Source organism: Macaca mulatta, chromosome 2 (genome assembly GCF_049350105.2).
Source record: "Macaca mulatta isolate MMU2019108-1 chromosome 2, T2T-MMU8v2.0, whole genome shotgun sequence".
Taxonomy (NCBI): Eukaryota; Metazoa; Chordata; class Mammalia; order Primates; family Cercopithecidae; genus Macaca; species Macaca mulatta.
Genome location: NC_133407.1, coordinates 33,501,220 through 33,519,708, shown reverse-complemented (window position 1 = coordinate 33,519,708; position 18,489 = coordinate 33,501,220). Strand labels below are relative to the sequence as shown.

At 35.8% G+C, this 18,489-nt stretch overlaps 1 protein-coding gene across 1 annotated transcript in view; it reads right to left on the bottom strand.

The window, feature by feature from the left end:
* The window catches only part of COL6A5 (collagen type VI alpha 5 chain), a 125,061-nt gene extending 109,683 nt beyond the window's left edge, over positions 1-15,378 (bottom strand). The window contains exon 1 of the mRNA XM_015132208.3: positions 15,128-15,378. The gene's annotated coding sequence lies outside the window, so the exon portion shown is untranslated. The remainder of the gene's footprint in view (positions 1-15,127) is intronic.
* Between the last annotated feature and the right edge of the window lie 3,111 nt (positions 15,379-18,489).

Sequence of the window (18,489 nt, the reverse complement as noted above, 5' to 3'; positions counted from 1 at the left end):
TTTGGGGCGCCAGGACAGTGACATGAAAAGATAAAATATAGAAATTCACAAACATTAGCCCTCTAATAACTATGGAGGTTATTTTGTAAGGTCAGTAAAGGTCATAAACCTATTGGTTTTGACTAAAATGTCACTGCAGGCTCCATCATACAATAACTGTCTATGGCATTTACATCAATGCCTACCCCATAGTAGGTGAGTAGTGAATATTTGTTAAAAGAATAAATGAACATGATGTTTCAGAATAAATTGTAAAGAACAGTTAGAATGCAGTTTAAAGAATAAAATACAGCACTTCAGAGTACAATTTATAAAAAGGCATCAAAAGGAAATTTACAAAAGCCTTTGATATACTCTAAAGACTTCTACAACTTTGATCAGGCATTGTGGAAAGAATATCAAGGAATCAGAACTCATAATTCAAACCATGAGCTCCTCTCTGAGACTTGTTTCCATGATCTATAAAACAAGAGGGTTGGACTTGAGCTATAAAATGACCTCATTTTGTAAATTAGAGTACAGGCCATCTGGGAACATGGGTTCAACCAAAGGCATAAAATGAGTGAACAGGTCCAGCCCTACAAGGTCCGGGCCTCTCAGAAGGGCGAGACATCATCCTTCTTGCAAGAGCATTGGCAAAAATCACACTGATATATACAGAATCCCCCTCTATCAGAGCCCAGGCATCAGAATTTTGTTTCAAGTATTCTTAATTATTGTTTAAGTATCCAACCCATAAGCTTCTTATACACCAGATTTCAAAAAATAAACATCCCTAGAGAGAAGAATGTCTTGCTTATGTTACTAATCCTTCTATTTGCCAAAACGTTATAAGGGCAATTATATCCACATGGAAATAAATGACATTGGACCACAGCTGCCCTCCAAATCATGAAGACCCCACATGAGCAGCATTGCTATCCATAGTTTCGGTAGCCTGCTTTCCTGCTCTAGGATCCTTTGGCTGTCTGGTTGTGTGCCTCATTATTAGGGTTGTGGCTGAGAAAACAAAACATGGCTTGGCTTGCTCTTCTCATTATTACTTTCTTAAGAAAGAACAGGCTGTGGGCTGGTGATTCTCAATTTTGGCTGCACACTAGAGAGCTATTAAAAATACTGATGCCAGGTTCCACTCCCAGAGTTTCTGACTCAGTTGGTCAGGGGCATGGTCTGAACATGGATTTTTTTAAAACACTCCTGGTGATTCCAATGTGCAGCCAAGGTTGAGGACCACTAAGTTAGGCCATCTTGAATGGTCTAAGCAAGCTCTCTATAGAAAACACAGAGGTATAGTCCCAGAGAGAAAATCTGGGCCTCAATGTCTTTTTCTGCAAGTTGTGGTAAATAATAGCTATAACATTGTGTTGTTGAGAAGTTTATATGAGACCATGTATATAAAACCTCTTAAAGGAAACATCTTAAAGGAAACATTTGTTGATTTTGTCTGCCCAACTTTCATTACTTCTTCTGAGGATTCTCTTTCCCCACTTTCAAACCATGTAGTTGCTGAAATCTTGACCTCACTCCTACTCCAGGAAAGTATACCTGGCTTAGACCAGCATTGCTACAGTCACTGTGATTGTTCCAACAATGAGCACTTTACCTACACCATCAAAGTCAGAGAGCCTCAGCCAATATACAGGTTTTGCCACCATGAAGAAGAATCCCAAGATCAAGAGAGATGTATCTTTGATGATGTCAACTGAGCAGCTTGATCAGCCTGATCAATCCCTGGACTTTTCAGGTGTCTCAGTCAATAAATTCTATTTTGTGTTTGAGCTGGTTTCAGTAGGGTTTTACTAATACAGGAGCAAAAAGAATCCTGACCAGAATTCAATTGACAACCTTTGAAAATGCCTGGATACCAGACCTACTGGGATATCCAAGATTAGGGCCTCTATGATGGTTCTTTCCTGCTGCAACTTTGCAGAACTAGACTCACTGGAGAGATCTCAGATTCCTATTCCTTTTGCACCTGACCAAGCACCATAGTATTCACATCGTTTTTCCCTCTGCTTCAAGGCTGAAGGAATTTGCGCTTTTCTTTTTTTTTTTTTTTTTTTTTTTTTGAGACAGAGTCTCGCTGTGTCGCCCAGGCTGGAGTGCAGTGGCCGGATCTCAGCTCACTGCAAGCTCTGCCTCCCGGGTTTTTATGCCATTCTCCTGCCTCAGCCTCCCGAGTAGCCGGGACTACAGGCGCCCGCCACCTCGCCCGGCTAGTTTTTTGTATTTTTTAGTAGAGACGGGGTTTCACCGTGTTAGCCAGGATGGTCTCGAACTCCTGACCTCGTGATCCGCCCGTCTCGGCCTCCCAAAGTGCTGGGATTACAGGCTTGAGCCACCGCGCCCGGCCTGCGCTTTTCTTAAGTGTAAATTCAAATCCTAATTATACTTCAGAACTAGACCTGCCTGCTCCCTGACTACTGCAGTCTGTATCTAATCCTCCGTGTTCCCATCTGCCCCAAACACTCAGTCTATATCACGAGTTTTTAATAGCTAAGATATATACTGTATTTAGCTGTACTGTTTATTCGTGTATATATGTTTGGTAGTGCTATCTCGTCTTCTACTTTGGGGTTGTCCTAACACAATGCAAAGCAAGTAAATGCTTGCTAAACTTAAAAGATATTGTAGGTTAGGGGGAAATGCAGAAATGGTTATGCAGAGTATGATCCCAATTTTTAAAAACGTCATGTGCATTTATTTCTAAGATGTGGGGTTGAGGATATTTTTGGTTCATTCTTAAATTAGAAATTATTTTTCTGGAGTAAAACAAACAAAAATTTGAGAAAAAAACACAAATAGAATATGTGGCTTCCCAGGACAGTGTCAATTTATGACTGTGGTCCCAGTGCAACGATTAATAGCACTTTAGTTATCTATTAAAATTGACCTGGGACTATGGTTTCTAGTTTGCTATGAGGTAGCTTGGACCTAAGTTGTCACTCCATCCTAAAAACAAGTAAAAAACTAGGCAAACTGAAAATTAATAATTTTTCTTTGCCACAGGGAAAACCGCTGCCCCAAAATTAAAGAGACAGTCAGGAGGATATGGAAAATCACAAGTACAATTTATTGGAGCAGAAACTCATGAGCTGAAACCTTTCCAGGAACCAGTGCTTGGGTAGGAAAACTTGAAGTGTAATTGACAAATGGCTGGAGGTTCAATGTGGACACATCTAATAGTTAAAAATTCCAGAAAAGCAATTGCTAAAGAGGCACCCACACTTTCGTTAAGTTTTGCCTCAAGGAGCTCTATCAAACTCTTGAAGTAAAGATAAAAGAAAAAATTCCTCATTATTCAGCAGAGTGAGGGGAATAGGAACCATTTTTAAATACACCACAGCACGCTGTTCTTCTTAACAAGGCATGTTCTCAAGAGAAACTATTTTACCAGAACTCAATCTGCTGGGGTTTTATCAGAATCTAACTGGCCTAAACGAAAGGAAATACCCAACTCTAGTCCCCATTACACCATCTTGTCCCTCCCAAGAGTGACGGAAGACAGAATGAGAGGCATTTGTAAAGTTCATAGCTCGGCAACACAGGTCCACTAAAGGAATGAAACCTAATCAGAGAACTATAGAATGCTTCTTCTCACTCCATACCTTACCACTACATCTACCACTACATGATTAAAGTCCTATTTACACGATAAGGAAGGAGGAATTTTAATTATTTTGTTATTATAAGTTATTTGCACTACCTGTGAAGCAGTATAGTGATATTTGAAAGTATACTTGGATTAGTTATAAATGCAAACTCTAGAGCAACCACTAAAGAATGAAGTATAACTGATATGCTAAGTAAGGAGAGAGAATTGAATCCTAAAATGCTCAACAAAAACCACAAAAAACAGAAAAGAGTAGAAGACAAAATTGGAACAAAAAACAAAGGCAACAAATAGAATCTAGTAACAAATATGGTAGATATTAATGCATCTGTATCAATAATCACTTTAATGGTTTAAATGCACAACTAAAAGAGATTGTCAGAAACTGAAACAAATTGAATATATGTTCTCTGCAAGGAACCCTGTTTAAATATAGATAAATGTAGATTAAAAGAAATTGGATAGAGAAAGATATACCATGCTAATACTAATTAAAAGAAAGCAGACGTAACCATATTAATTTCAGACAGAGAAAACTTCAGAGCAAGGAAAGTTATCAGAGATAAAGAAGGGCATTAGAAAATGATGAAGTCAATTCTCCAAGAAGATATAGCAATCCTTAACATGTTTCCACCTAGCAACAATGCACCAAAATATATGAGGCAAACATTGATAGAATTTCAAGGAGAAATAGATGAATCCACTATGATAGTTGAAGGCTTCAACATCCTCCATCAGAAACAGACAGTTCTAACAGGGAGAAAATCAGTAAGGATATAGTTGAACTCAGCAACACCATCAATTGACTGAATGCAATGAACATCTATAGACCATTTCTTCCAACAACAGCAGAATAACACATTCTTCTCAATTTACCAAAATAGACCATAAAACACAAGATAACAAACTTAAAGGAAGAGAAATCATACAATGTCTGCTCTCAGATCACATGGAATTAAGCTAAAAACAAAAAACAGAAAGATAGCTGGAAAATCCCAAAATACTTAAGAGATTAAATCACACAGTTTTAAATAACACCTGGGTCTAAGAAATCTCATGAGAAATTTAAAAATATTTTGAACTAAATGAAAATGAAATGACAACTTATCAAAATTTGTGAGATGCAGCAAAAGAAGTGGTTAGAGAAAAATTTATACCATTTAATGCATTTGTTAGAATAGAAGAAAGATATAAAATGAATAATCCAAGCTTCCACCTTAGGAATAAGAAAAAGAACAAATTAAATTAAAATAAGCAGAACAAAAGAAATGATAAAATTTAGAGGAGCAATCAATAAAATTGAAAACAGAAAATTAATGGAGAAAAATCGATGAAACCAAAAACTAGTTCTTTGAAAACATGATAAAGTTGATAAGCCTCTAGCCAAGCTAATTTAAAAAAACAGAGAACATAAATTATTAACATCAGAAATGAAAGACGAAGCATCACTGTAAGTCCCATGGACATTAAAATGATAATAAAAAATACTATGAACAACTCTATGCCCATAAAATTAATAACCTAGATGAAATGGAACAATTCCATGAAGACACAATCTGACAGAACTCACACAAGAAATCAAATCAGTAATTAATAACCTTCCAAAACAGAAAACAATAGGCCCAGATGGGTTCAATGATAAGCATTACCAAACATTTAAAGAGGAAATTATACCAATTCTAAACAATTTCTTTCAGAAGGTAGAAGCAGAAAGAATATTTCTGATTGATTGAGTGAGGCCAGCATTACCCTAACACAAAAAACCAAAGACATCACAAGAAAACTACAGACCAATATATTTCATGAACACAGACGCAAAAATCATCAACAAAATATTAGCAAATCAAATCCAACAATGTATTAAAAATTATATATCATGACCAAGTGGGATTTATTCCAGGTATGTAAAGTTGGCTTGTCAATCAAAAATCAATTTACAAATCCATTATATCAACAGGCTAAAGAAGAAAAATTACATAATCATATCAATAGAGGGAAAAAGAGGATTTGACAAAATCCAAAACCTATTCATTATTAAAAACCCTCAGTCATCCAGAAATAAAGGGAAACCTTTTTAACTTGATAAAGAAAATCTACAAAAAAGCTACAGCTAACACTATAATGATGAGAAGCTAGAAGCTTTCCTGCCAAGATCAGGAACAATGTAAATACATCCTCTTTTATTACTCCTTTTTAACTTTGTACTGGAAGTCCAAACTAATGCAATAAGACAAAGAAAGAAAGTAAAATGTATATAGATTTGGAAGGAAAAAATAAAACTATCTTTGCTTGAAGATGACATGGTTGTAGAAAATTCCAGAGAATAAACAAAAAATTCTTGGGATGATAAGTGATTAGAACAAGGATGCAGGATACAAAATCCAGTTGCTTTCCTGTATACTAGCAATAAACAATTGGAAGTTGAAATTTAAAACACAATACTATTTACATTAGCACCCCCCAAAATGAAATACTTAGTTAAAAATATAATAAAATGTCTGAAATCTATATGAGGAAAACTATAAAACTCTAAAAGAAATCAAAGAAGAATTAAATAAAAGGAGAGATATTCCATGTTCATGGATAGAAAGACTCAGTACTGTCAAGATGTGAGTTCTTCCCAAATTGATCTATAGATTTAACACAATCCCAATCAAAGTCAGCAAGTTATTTTGATACTGACAAACTGATTCTAAAGTTTATATGATGAGGCAAAAGACTCAGAATAACCAATACAATTTTGAAGGAGAAGAACAAAGTTGGAGGACTGACACTTCCTCACTTCAAGACCTTCTGTAAAGCTACAGTAATCAAGACAGTGTAATACTGGTGAAAGAACAGACAAATCAATGGAATAGACTGGAGAGCCCAGAAATACACCTGCACAAATAGTCAACTGATCTTTGACAAAGGAGCAAACGCAATACAATGGAGCAAAGACAGTTTTTTCAACAAACAGTGCTGAAACAACCAGACATCCACATGAAAAAAAAAAAAAAATATATATATATATATATATATATATATATATGGAGAGAGAGAGAGAGAGAGAGGGAAAACTTACGCCCTTCCCAAAAATTATCTCAAAATTGGTCACAGACCTAAATGCAAAATGCAAAGCCATAAGCTCCTAAAATATAACATAGGAGAAAATCTAGATGACATCGGGTTTGGCAATGACTTATGAAATACAACCCCAAAGACAAGATCCATGAAAAAAATAATTAATGAACTGCACTTCGTTAACATTAAAATGCCATGTTTTATAAAGGGCACTGTCAACAAAATGAGAAAACAAGCCACAGATTGGTGGGGGGAGGAAAGGTTTGCAAAAGACGTATCCGATAAAGGACTATTATCCAAAATATACAAAGAACTCTGAAAACTCAACAATAAGAAAACAAACCAATTTTAAATTGGGTAAAATATCTGAACAGACTTCTCATCAAAGAAGACATACAGATGGCTAATAAGCATATGAAAAGATGGTTAGCATCATATGCATTACGGAATTGCAAATTAAAAGAGTAAGATGCTACTACACACCCATTAGTATGGTGAAAATCCAAAACACTGACAACACCAAATGCTGGCAAGAATGTGAAACAACAGGAAATCTCATTCACTGCTGACAGGGATGAATGCAAAATGGCACAGCCGCTTTGGAAGACAATTTGATAGTTTCTTACAAAACTAAACTTATTCATCCCATAAAATCCAGCAATCATGCTTCTTGGTATTTACCCAAATGAGTTGAAAACTTATGTCCATAGAAAAAACTACACGTGGATGTTCAGCCTTATTTATAATTGCCAAAACTTGGAAGCAAACAATACGCCTTTTAGTTGATGAACGGATACACTGTAGTAATTCAGGCCAATAGATTATTTCGGACTAAAATGAAATACACTATCAAGCCACTAAAAGACACGAACCTTAAATGCACATTAATAAATGAAAGGAGCCAATCCGAAAAGGCTATATATTATATTTTCACTATATGACATTCTGGAAAGGGTAAAACTATAAAGACAGTAAAAAGATCTGTGGCTGTCAGTGGTTAGGAGGTATGGAGGGATGAACAGGTGGAGCACAGAGGATTTTAAAAAACTATTCTGTCTGATTCTATCATAATGGATACATGTCATTATACATTTGTCAAAATTCATCAAATATACATTTCCAAGAGTGAAGCCTAAGATAAACTTTGGACTTTCGATGACAATGATGTGTCAATGTAGGTTCATCGATTGTAATAAATGTACCACGTTGGTGCAGGATATTGATAGCAGGGGAGGCCTCGTGTGTTTGGGGTAGGGGAGCATATAGGAACTTTGTACTTGTTGCTCAATTTTGCTGTGAACTTAAACAGAACTTCAGTCTGAGCATGAGAGACTTTTTGGGATTATGGAAATGCTCTCTATACTGATTGTGGTTACGTGGACATATACATTTGCCAAACAGTTCTAATAGTACATTTAAAATGGATGCATTATATTATATATAAATTATATCTCAAAAGGGTTAACTTCGTTAAGTGCACAGTTTGGATGATGAATTATTTTATCATAAGAATGGTATAACGAAGGAAGGGCTGTGGTAGTAGTCTGCACTAGCAATAAAGTGGTGCATAGAGCCTTTAAAAATAATAACAAAACAAACTTGGCCTGCTTTATTATCCCCAGGGAGCAAGCAATGTTAATCAATGTCAGTAACAATCTTCACCTTCATGGCTGCATGGACTACTTTCACCACAAATGATACATATTCCCATTCCCTAGAGACATAATAAAACTCCTACTGGTTGGATGTATTCTTCCAGAAGGTTTCCCTATGCATAAATGAATCATAATCTACATTAATTGAATGCTGTCTGCATCTTAAATCAATATATGATCAAAACAGGCCTAAGCTTAAATATCTCCCTCATAATATGAATTTGAAGAATTCAAGAATAAATCAGAAGTTTTACCCCAAATGTGTAAATTATTATCATTTTATTAAAACTTTAATAATGAAATTATTAAAAATTGGCATTAGAGTACAGGAACAATATTCTCAGCACTGGTACCTGCTGGATTGTTCTTGAAGCCATTGCATTACATTAATGCCACACTAAGCAGATGCTCATTTGCAGCTGATGTCTAGGAAAAGCACGTTATTTGGAGATCTATTGGGGATTTTTCCTGTAAAACTTCATGTTTTTCTTCATTCTCTTCATACTCTTTCTGGTGTTTGGTATGAAAATGATTTAATATAAATATTGGTTATTTGGTAATTTTCCTTGTCTCAAAATTTTGAGCTGATGTAGTTGACATTTCCCCATAACAAATGGTCATGAATTGTGAACACTTTAAAAGCAGAACCTTTTCTTGAAAATTAACGGTCTAGGTGGAACTAAATAACTAAAAATAAAATCCAGTTCATCAAGATAACTTTCTATAATATCATGAGTGCTAATACACTAAGCTAAACTTTTTTGTGAAGAAAAAGTAAGTAAGTATTTCAGGCTTTGTAGGCCAGACGGTCTCCAGGACAAATATACTACTCGATTTTGCCCTTGCAAAAGCAGCCACAGAAAATATGTAAACAAACAAGCGTGACTGCGGAACCACCTATGACTTCTGCGGATCCTACACATTTTTGCCTTATGGAATCCTCTCATAATAAAATGAATTAAAAATTATTTTTGCTGTGGGTCCCATACACTTTTGCTTTATAGGATTCTCTCACCAGAATATAACAAATTAAAAATTATTAATATAACTTTAAGTACTTTATAATTTAATTTATTTCTGTTTTAGGCAAAATTTAATAGACTTATGAGTCCTAACAATTACATTTTTTTCCCTGTGTGAGAAAAAATTAAACAATTTTTGACCTAAATATTCATTTTTCTTCTAATTTTTTAAAATTAAACATGTCATAGGCTTCTAAAACACTGTGCCTAATGGACAAATTGGTCCTGCATGGCTGTGCTCCAACAAAACTTTATTTGGTGGCAAGTTGTTAAACCTGCACAAAACAATTATACAAGTTTACTATTATTATATAATCTCTATTATTCTGCCTGGTATTGTTTCTTAAATTTTAAAAACAATTGGTGGCTCAAATATTCTTCCTAAATGTACCTACCTCATTTATACTGTATTAATAATCATATTAACAGTCAATCTATTTCCATACTTATTTAACCATTTGAAAGTCCTTAAAAATTGTCAGACTGGATTGACCATACTAGTTGAAATCAACATCCATTCTGATTGGTCAATGCGTAGTCATTGTTAACTATTTTTAATATCACTCTTGATCTACTTCATTCATCTTAACAGTTGCATAGTATTCCTTTATATCAATGTTTATTTAACTAATTATTTATAAATATTTAGGTTGTTTCCAATTTTTTCACAATTCCAAACAATGTTGCAATAAACAGCATTGCACAGTGGAAGAAGTATTATATTTCTTTTTTTTTTTTTTTTTTTTTTTGAGACGGAGTCTCACGCTGTTGCCCAGGCTGGAGTGCAGTGGCCCAGGCTGGAGTGCAGTGGCGCGATCTCGGCTCACTGCAAGCTCCGCCTCCTGGGTTCACGCCATTCTCCTGCCTCAGCCTCCTGAGTAGCTGGGACTACAGGCGCCCGCCACCGCGCCCGGCTAATTTTTTTTGTATTTTTAGTAGAGACGGGGTTTCACTGTGGTCTCGATCTCCTGACCTTGTGATCCGCCCGCCTCGGCCTCCCAAAGTGCTGGGATTACAGGCTTGAGCCACCGCGCCTGGCCAGAAGTATTATATTTCTAAAGGATCACTTATTGGGAATGGAAATTCGGGGTCAAAAGGAATGTATATCTAAAATTATGGTCAATATTAGGCAACTGCAGCAAAAAGGTGTGCCAAATCATATTTTCCCTCAGGAACATATGGAAGTCCTTATTTCCCCACACTCTCACAACATACTTTTGAAGTTTTGGAATCCTGATTGAGGGGAAGAAATTCCACATTACCATATGGCTCTTTGAATTTGCATTTCTATAATTACTAGTGAGATTGGGAAAGGTATTTTTCTATTAACTGTACACTTAAGATTTTTGACCATTTTGCTTGTGAGTGCTTGTCTTTGTATTTATTTATTTTTACGTGCTCTTATTATTAATATACACAGTCCTAGATGTTTTATATCTGTTGCTATTGTAAGTTGAACCTTTTCTCTTACTCATGTTATTAAATTATTTCTATTGACCACTTTGCTGAACTTTCTTGTTGGCTTGCTTAGACTTTTCCAGTATATTCTCATTTTAAATAAAAATAATTTTGATTTCTCCTCTCTCAATGTATATATCTTATATTATTACATTGACCAGAACTTCAACAATGTTAAAGAGTGGTGTTGATAATGTTCCTAATTTAATCGTAATTTTTGTTGTTGTTGTTTTGAGATGGAGTCTCACTCTGTCGCCCAGGCTGGAGTGCAGTGGCACGATCTGGGCTCACTGCAAGCTCCACCTCCCGGGTTCATGCCATTCTCCTGCCTCAGCTTCCCGAATAGCTGGGACTACAGGTGCCCGCCACCATGCCCGGCTAATTTTTTTGTATTTTGTTTAGTAGAGATGGAGTTTCGCTGTGTTAGCCAAGATGGTCTCAATCTCCTGACCTCATGATCCGCCCGCCTCGGCCTCCCAAAGTGCTGGGATTACAGGCATAAGCCACCATGCCCGGCCAGTTAATGGTAATATTTTAAGTGTTTTCTTCATTACACATGTCATCATGGCAGCTGGTTTATAATATATGTTTCTGATTATGTTAAAATATTTCTTATTTTAACCTAAGATTTAAGAAAATCTAGAATGGCTGCTAAATTTTACCTTACCCAATACCTTTTCAGCATCTACTACAATGATCACATATGCTTTTTCTTTTCAAATATAACCATATGTTGAACTTTATTTACAAAATATTGGTGAATAATTTATTAGATTTATTAATATTGAATGATTTTTGCTTTTCTAAAATAAATTCCACTTCATTATCCTACATTTCCTTTTACGTGCTGTTGAATTTTACTTGCTAATATTTGATTCGGGAATTTTGCATTATTGTTCAAAGGTGAGAATGCCTATTTTTGTGTGTGTGTGAGCTATCTTTGTCAGGTATCAATCATGCTGGATTCATAAGAATGATCTGGAAGCTTTTCTTCTTTATCTTTGTTCTAAACATTTTAAGTGACAGAGCAATTGCCAGTTATTGGGAGTTTTGAAAGGAATTACCCATGTACTGACAAGGCCAAAAGTGTTAGCTTGCAGCAATTCTCAGTTCCTTCCAGGTTACCAGCCACTTAGATTTTCTATTGCTTCTTTAGCTAGATGTTGCAATTATCATTCATGTGCCCTCCTATCATTTTCCATTTCATCCTGGTTTCCAATTGTTTATGATAAAGTCAAATAAATTATTACCCCTTTTTTCTACTCTCTAGGGTTATGTCAAATTTCTCATTCCTAGTGCTATACATTTGTTTTCATTCTTCCTTTTTGGTCTGGATTATGGTAACTAGTATTTTATCCTGTTTACTGTGTGTTTTTCCCAAAAGATGTTTTTCATTTATTACTCAATTCTATTGTTATTCTTTGTCTTAATTCTCAATTTTCTGTCTTTATTTTTACTTCATTCTATTTTACATAGGTTTGTTTTGCCTTCCCCCTAACTTGTTGAATTGAATGATTAATCCACTTCTATTCTTTCTTATTTAGTAATGAGAGCTTTTTGAGGTAATGCATTTTCCTGAGTACAGCATCAGCTTTGATATGAAGCATGCTCATCATTACTACAGGCCAGATATTCCTCAATTATGGTTTGAAATTTTTCAAGTGACTGCATTTTTTATTTCTTCAATTGAAAATCAAGAGATTTTCTATTTTGATTTGGTTGTTTTATTGGGGTTGTTTTATTTTTCAGTATGAATGTAGCTCTTTTATTAGTTACTTTTGGTTTTAATGCATTGTGGTTAGAGAATGTACTCTGTACTCTTTCCTGGAATATGTCAAAGTTTCCCCTATATATAACCTAGTATATATTAGATCAGTGCAAAAGTAATTGAGGTTTTTGCTATTACTTTTACTGGCAAAACCACAATTACTTTTCTACTGACCTAATATAATGCTCAGTTTTTGAAATGCTTAATGCTAGAAAAGAAATCACATTTGCTCCTGATGATAGAGTTCATTACTAGTCTATACTAATAGACTAATCTTTATTTATTTTTGCATATCTTAACTCTCAAGGACTAATATGAGTGTCTCAACATTTCCCCTACAACTATATTTTCATCAATTCTCTTATTTCCTGCAGTTTCTGCTTCATGCATTTCTACACTATGCTAGTTATTTCATAAGGTTTATGACAGTTATCTCTTCAATGTGGAACATATTCATAACTTGTTTACCATTATTATCTGACTTTTGATTATCACTTGCACCATCACCGTCTGCTTTGGCCCACTGTTGTATCCTCAATCTCTATGGGTACCCGGTCAATAGTTAACACTTCATAAATCTCGGTTGAAAAAAGAAGATGCGAAAAAAGGAAGAGAGGGTAGAAAAAAGTATGCACTACACCTCATTTAATATAGTTTTTATTGACCTCAACATTTTCTGATATAATATCATAAACCCTGCTTCTTCTTGGGTGGTGTGTCTTTTACAAGCAACTTAATGTCAATTATCAAATCTATTTTGTTTTAGTTGTATCTATTGTAGACAGTGTGTGGCTGGATTCAGCTTTTTGATCAAATCTGTGATTTTTTTTAAGATAAGGACTTAAACTCTTTTTATTTTATATTATAAAATATATGTTTGGGCTTACTTTCATCTCTTTTAAATAAATTATTCTTTACTTTCCACTACTACATGATTTGTTTAACTTACTTTGCCTTATGTTTCCTTTCATTTTCTATTTCCCTTTCGTTAATCATTAACTTTATGTGTGTGGGTGTGTGTATATATATTATATATACATATATATACACACACACACACATATATTATTTCACTAGTTTACCCTAAGTGTCTGTGTGTGTGTGTGTGTGTATATATATATATATAATTTTGCTAGTTTACCCTAAGTATTTGAGAGGTGTATATATCTCTCTTTAATTTTTACTTAGGGTAAACTAGTAAAATAATTTATAAATAAAATGTTTTAACTTATATTTCCAAATTTATCTACTTTAGAAATAAAATAATATTGATAACTTCCATCTATGAAATATAAAATTAGTCTGCTTACATTTTCTTTCTCTTCTTTAAATTTTTGTTTGCATTTTATAGGGGCAAGAGGAATCTCTCAATCTATTATCATGAAATTATCTTTTAAACTTTAGGGATTTTTATATTGTAGCTTTTCTTTCAAGAAGTGTAATTCTTGCTTTGTGATTATAATAGCACAGTTATTTCGTTTATTTTTGAATTTAAATAGAATTAATGTGCACTCCCAGTTTGTATCTATTCTAGGTTTTTAATTTTGATTCTTCTTTTTGCCATCTAAAGCAATCCACATCAGCACCATTGGGTAGAAACACAATGCAAACTGTGTATATAATTTTAACTTTTTTGGTAGCACATTAACAAAAGTAAAAAAAAAAAAAGATGAAATTAAATATTTTACTTAACCCAATATATCTAAAGTATTACAATTTCAATGTATAACCAATATAAAAATTAATGAAATATTTTACTTTTTTTTAATACTAAGTCCTCAAAATCTGCTGTGTATTTTACTTCTATAGCACATCTCAACTCAGTCTAGTTACATTTCAAATGGTCAGTAGCCAATATGGCGAGTGGCTACCCTCTTGGATAGCACAGGTATAGATGGTGGAATACACAGGAAATGACAATATTATTCAGGTTCTTAGCCCATGGCCTTCCATCCCAGAGTCCCAGGCTAAAGAGCTCAATGTCTCAGCCTATCATAGTTCTCACGAAGCACACCAGCTGGGAAGCTCTGGTCTACGTGACTCTTCAAGTAGTACTTCTAGGAAGTGGCTCTTTTAGGAAGTGGTTAATTAAGAAAGTGTTTCTCAAGCTTTAACGTGCATATGAATTACCTGGGCATCTTATTAAAATGTAGACTCTGATTCAGCAGCTTTGGAGTGAGCCCTGAGTTCTGCATTTTTAATAAGCCCCTAGAGAATGCTGGTTCTCAGAAAATACTTTGAGTAAGAAGGGATTGGGTTCTACAGGGTTTGGTGGGGTCCCGGAATTTGCATTTCTAACAAGCTTCCAGGGGAAGGCGATGTATTAGTCCTTCCACCACACTTAGGATACACTGTTCTAAGGTTCATTTGAATTCTGAGTCTACCTTTCAGAACCTGTCTCAACCATCTATAAAATTCCTTGGAGCCCAGATTTGAGGGCGTCAACAGGTGCAAATCACCAGAAAGGAGAATCCTTACATCCACCTGTCTACCCGAGGTTTTCTCCCTCGCCTGCCTGAGGCCCCAAGTTCCCGTACCCCATACTTACTCAGCTTTCCCGGGGTCAGGGGACACTCCGGACCCTGGAAACCACCCCAACTCTCCAGAAGAGGCCGCACCGAGCGCCTGAGCGCAGTAACCGCGCGCCTCTCAGGCGCCCGCGGCGCAGTTAGATGGAGCGCGCGCCGGAAGCCCAGGCCCGCGCTGCGCAGCTTCAGGTGGGTGCCCCGAGCAAACGCCGCGTGCGCTGAGAGACTTTTAAGCCGGCGCTTACCCGTGCCCTTGGCCGGCTTCTTCCCTGGGGCTTTTAACTGTTCACAAGTTTTAATGTGAGTGTCCAGAGACGCTCCAGCTGTTTGCTGGCTTTGTTTTGTTTCAGAGAAGCCGCTGTCTGCCAAATGAACTTAGGAAGTCAGAATTTCTCAGAAACCAAGGGCAATCTTTGCTGGAGGCCGAGCTGCGATCACTTCTACTACTTGGGCAGAGGACTCGCCATTTGGCTCCAAGTTTCCCAATTTCTCAGAGGCAGCCTGCAGAGAACCAGCGAAAATGCCCAAGGAGGAGCAAAGTCGTGGGGGAAACCCGATAAGAGAGAAAGTAAGGCACCCCTGATGCTAAAGGCAGCAGGAGTTTTATCCAGCAACTTCTAGAAAGGGCATGATGGGGAAATGGAGCAGGCAACAAAAATGAAGATGTGATTTTTAGTACATAGATCATAGTGAAGAACTTGGAAAGCATAGACTATTCATACATGCATGGCTTATTTTTTGTTTGGTTTGTATGGACATGTACTCAGGTTGAGATTTTCTATTACATATACGTATATCACCTGCCAGTAAAGGTACTCCTAGCTTGAGTGGTTAAGTTCAATCAATCCATTGCTTCAGCCTGCTAGCTTCTTCAGGCTGTCTGTGAAGAGATATGTTACAATTACTTACACTGATGAAAGTTTATTAAAAGGTTAAGAGGAAACATGAGAGATGGGAGGTCACCCTTGCTCAGCAAGAACACGATTCTGAGATTGCTTCTGAAGTTAACTAGGAAGTTTCAAAGTATGTCTTAGAAAGAATGGGTTGGAAGAATGAAGAGAGGGAAGTGTAATGAGGACGGTCAGGATTTTATCCTTTTGTTATTTAATTTTTTTTTTACAAAGAGAACACAAATATGTTTAAACCAAAAACTGTGTTTTTGTTGTCGTTGTTTTTCATTAATAAGAAAAAAATGGTGTAAGTTGAAAATGGTTTTTCTAAAAAAAAAAAAAAAAGTGTATTTTATCTATTTTGAATCCCCTTGGAATAGTCAGGGTTATGGGGTGTTCTGCACAGAACATCCTGAAATCCTGGATTTGAATGCCTAGACTCACCCTTCAGTATCAATGAGTCTCAGATTTGTCGAGGTTTTAATGGAAAATGTGCCATTGGTCACCAGAGTGAAGCCCAGAGAGAGTCTATGGGCTGGAATATCAGGAAGCTAGAGTCTGGGGGGACAAAATATACATCTATTTCACATTCATGCCTGGCCCAGACCAAAACTTTGCTACTGTGATGTCCACATACCCTCAGTGTGTAAAGATTTATGAATTGAGATATCCTTCCCCAACCAAGAGTAATGCCCCAAGGGAGAAAGGAGGCCTACTTTATACTTCAGGAGAAGAGCGGGGTTTTTTCTTCACAATTAGGGTAATATCCAAATAGTAATGAAGCCAAAAGGAAGTGGTGGGTTTGTGTTTTGGGGGTTCTTTTGTTGTTTAGAGACTTCTCTAGAAAGTATTATTGTAGAAATGTTTTTATTTGCAATACAATTATGATTTAACTTTCACAATCATGAAATAAAAGTGGCTCCAGGAATCTGCAACTTTTCCACAGATTTTAACATTTCCTTTCCTTTCTTCTGCTTATAAAATTGAAACAAGGATTTCCCTAAAGAAATCATAATGTGAAATTTGTTCACTATTGAGAATTGCATTTATTCCATTAAGGATACATTAACTTAATTTTCTTCAGAAAGCAGAAGTTTGGAGCTTAACGTTTGAAGGAATTCAGGCACTAAAAGTGCCAACTTTTCCATTTTCTAACACGGAACACAATTGGACTTACATTACTTTAACTGACTTGGGTTTCACTTTCCATTTTCTCTAGAAAATAAAAAGGTATTGAATAAAAGAAAAGGAATCCAGAATTTCAAAAGTGTGGAAAAGACATTAAATTTTTTTTCAGGCTTCATTAGTCACATTTGCCTTTTATTAACTGAACCTTCATAATCTGTATTTTCTGCAGCTGTTTTAAATAAGGAGCTAACATCAGAGTAAGAGGCAGCAAATTCTGCTCTACCCTGAACTCGTTGATTCCCACTGGGAAATATTGATGCTATGTTTGAAAATGTGAAAACCATACTATCAGAAATATGCAAGGTGATTTTGGATGTGAGAGGATTTAAATGGAAATATGATTAACTTTCTCACTGATGTAATCAGAATTATTAAAAGATAAAATAACATTTTTCTTACATGTGACTCAATGACCCTTGGTCATTCCTATATACCAACAGATAAAAAGTTAACGATTAAAATGCATTATCGATAACTGAAGCCAAATACTTTCCTCTCTGTGTACTAAATAATATTGGAGTATAGTATACTTTACTTTCTCTATGTTTAAGCCATGCTGAAAATAAGCAAAAATGACTTAACTACTTGCTTTAAGAAATATTTGCTCCTAATAGACAAGGCTGTGACTAACCAAAGAGGCTTACTTATCTATATCAACCAGCGTGCTCTAGAAGACTTGTTTCAACTCCTTCATCTCCCTGTGTCCCAACAATTCAAAGATATTATGTCATGAGCTCTGCCAAACCCAAACAGTTTGCTGTCTTGCAAAACCTACCTGAAATTCACTCAGTCTAAGACCTAAACCCTATAAATATCCCCCCTGAGTTCCTTTCTGAGACACTACTAAGACTGTCAATGTTGTATTTACCTTTACTGCAGTAAGTTGGATCAACGTTTTTCTTATGGTCTTCTGGAAAACACAACAGTTGGCAGCACACTGTAATCATGGCTTATTACTTCATGTTACAGCATCACAGTGGAAGGTGAAGCCAACACTGTGTGGGTGGTTGGGGGTAGTATAGTCAATAAAGTCTTAATGAGAGGGTGACATGAGAGGTGGGTCTGAAAAAGTCCTAAGTTCAACTCTGCAAGACTGGGGAGCCGTGTCTCATGAGGAGAAACCCTCCACCTCCAACAGCAATTGGAACCAGAAAGCAATGTCTGTACTGGATATCCATCTGATTTTTTTTTTTAATTCCTGAAATTACATTCCCTTCCCCTTCCTAGGAAACATTTATTCTGTCTCTACAATCCAAAGACAAATGCTGTTTTGTCAGGATTCCACCTCCCTAGCCACAGTTCTT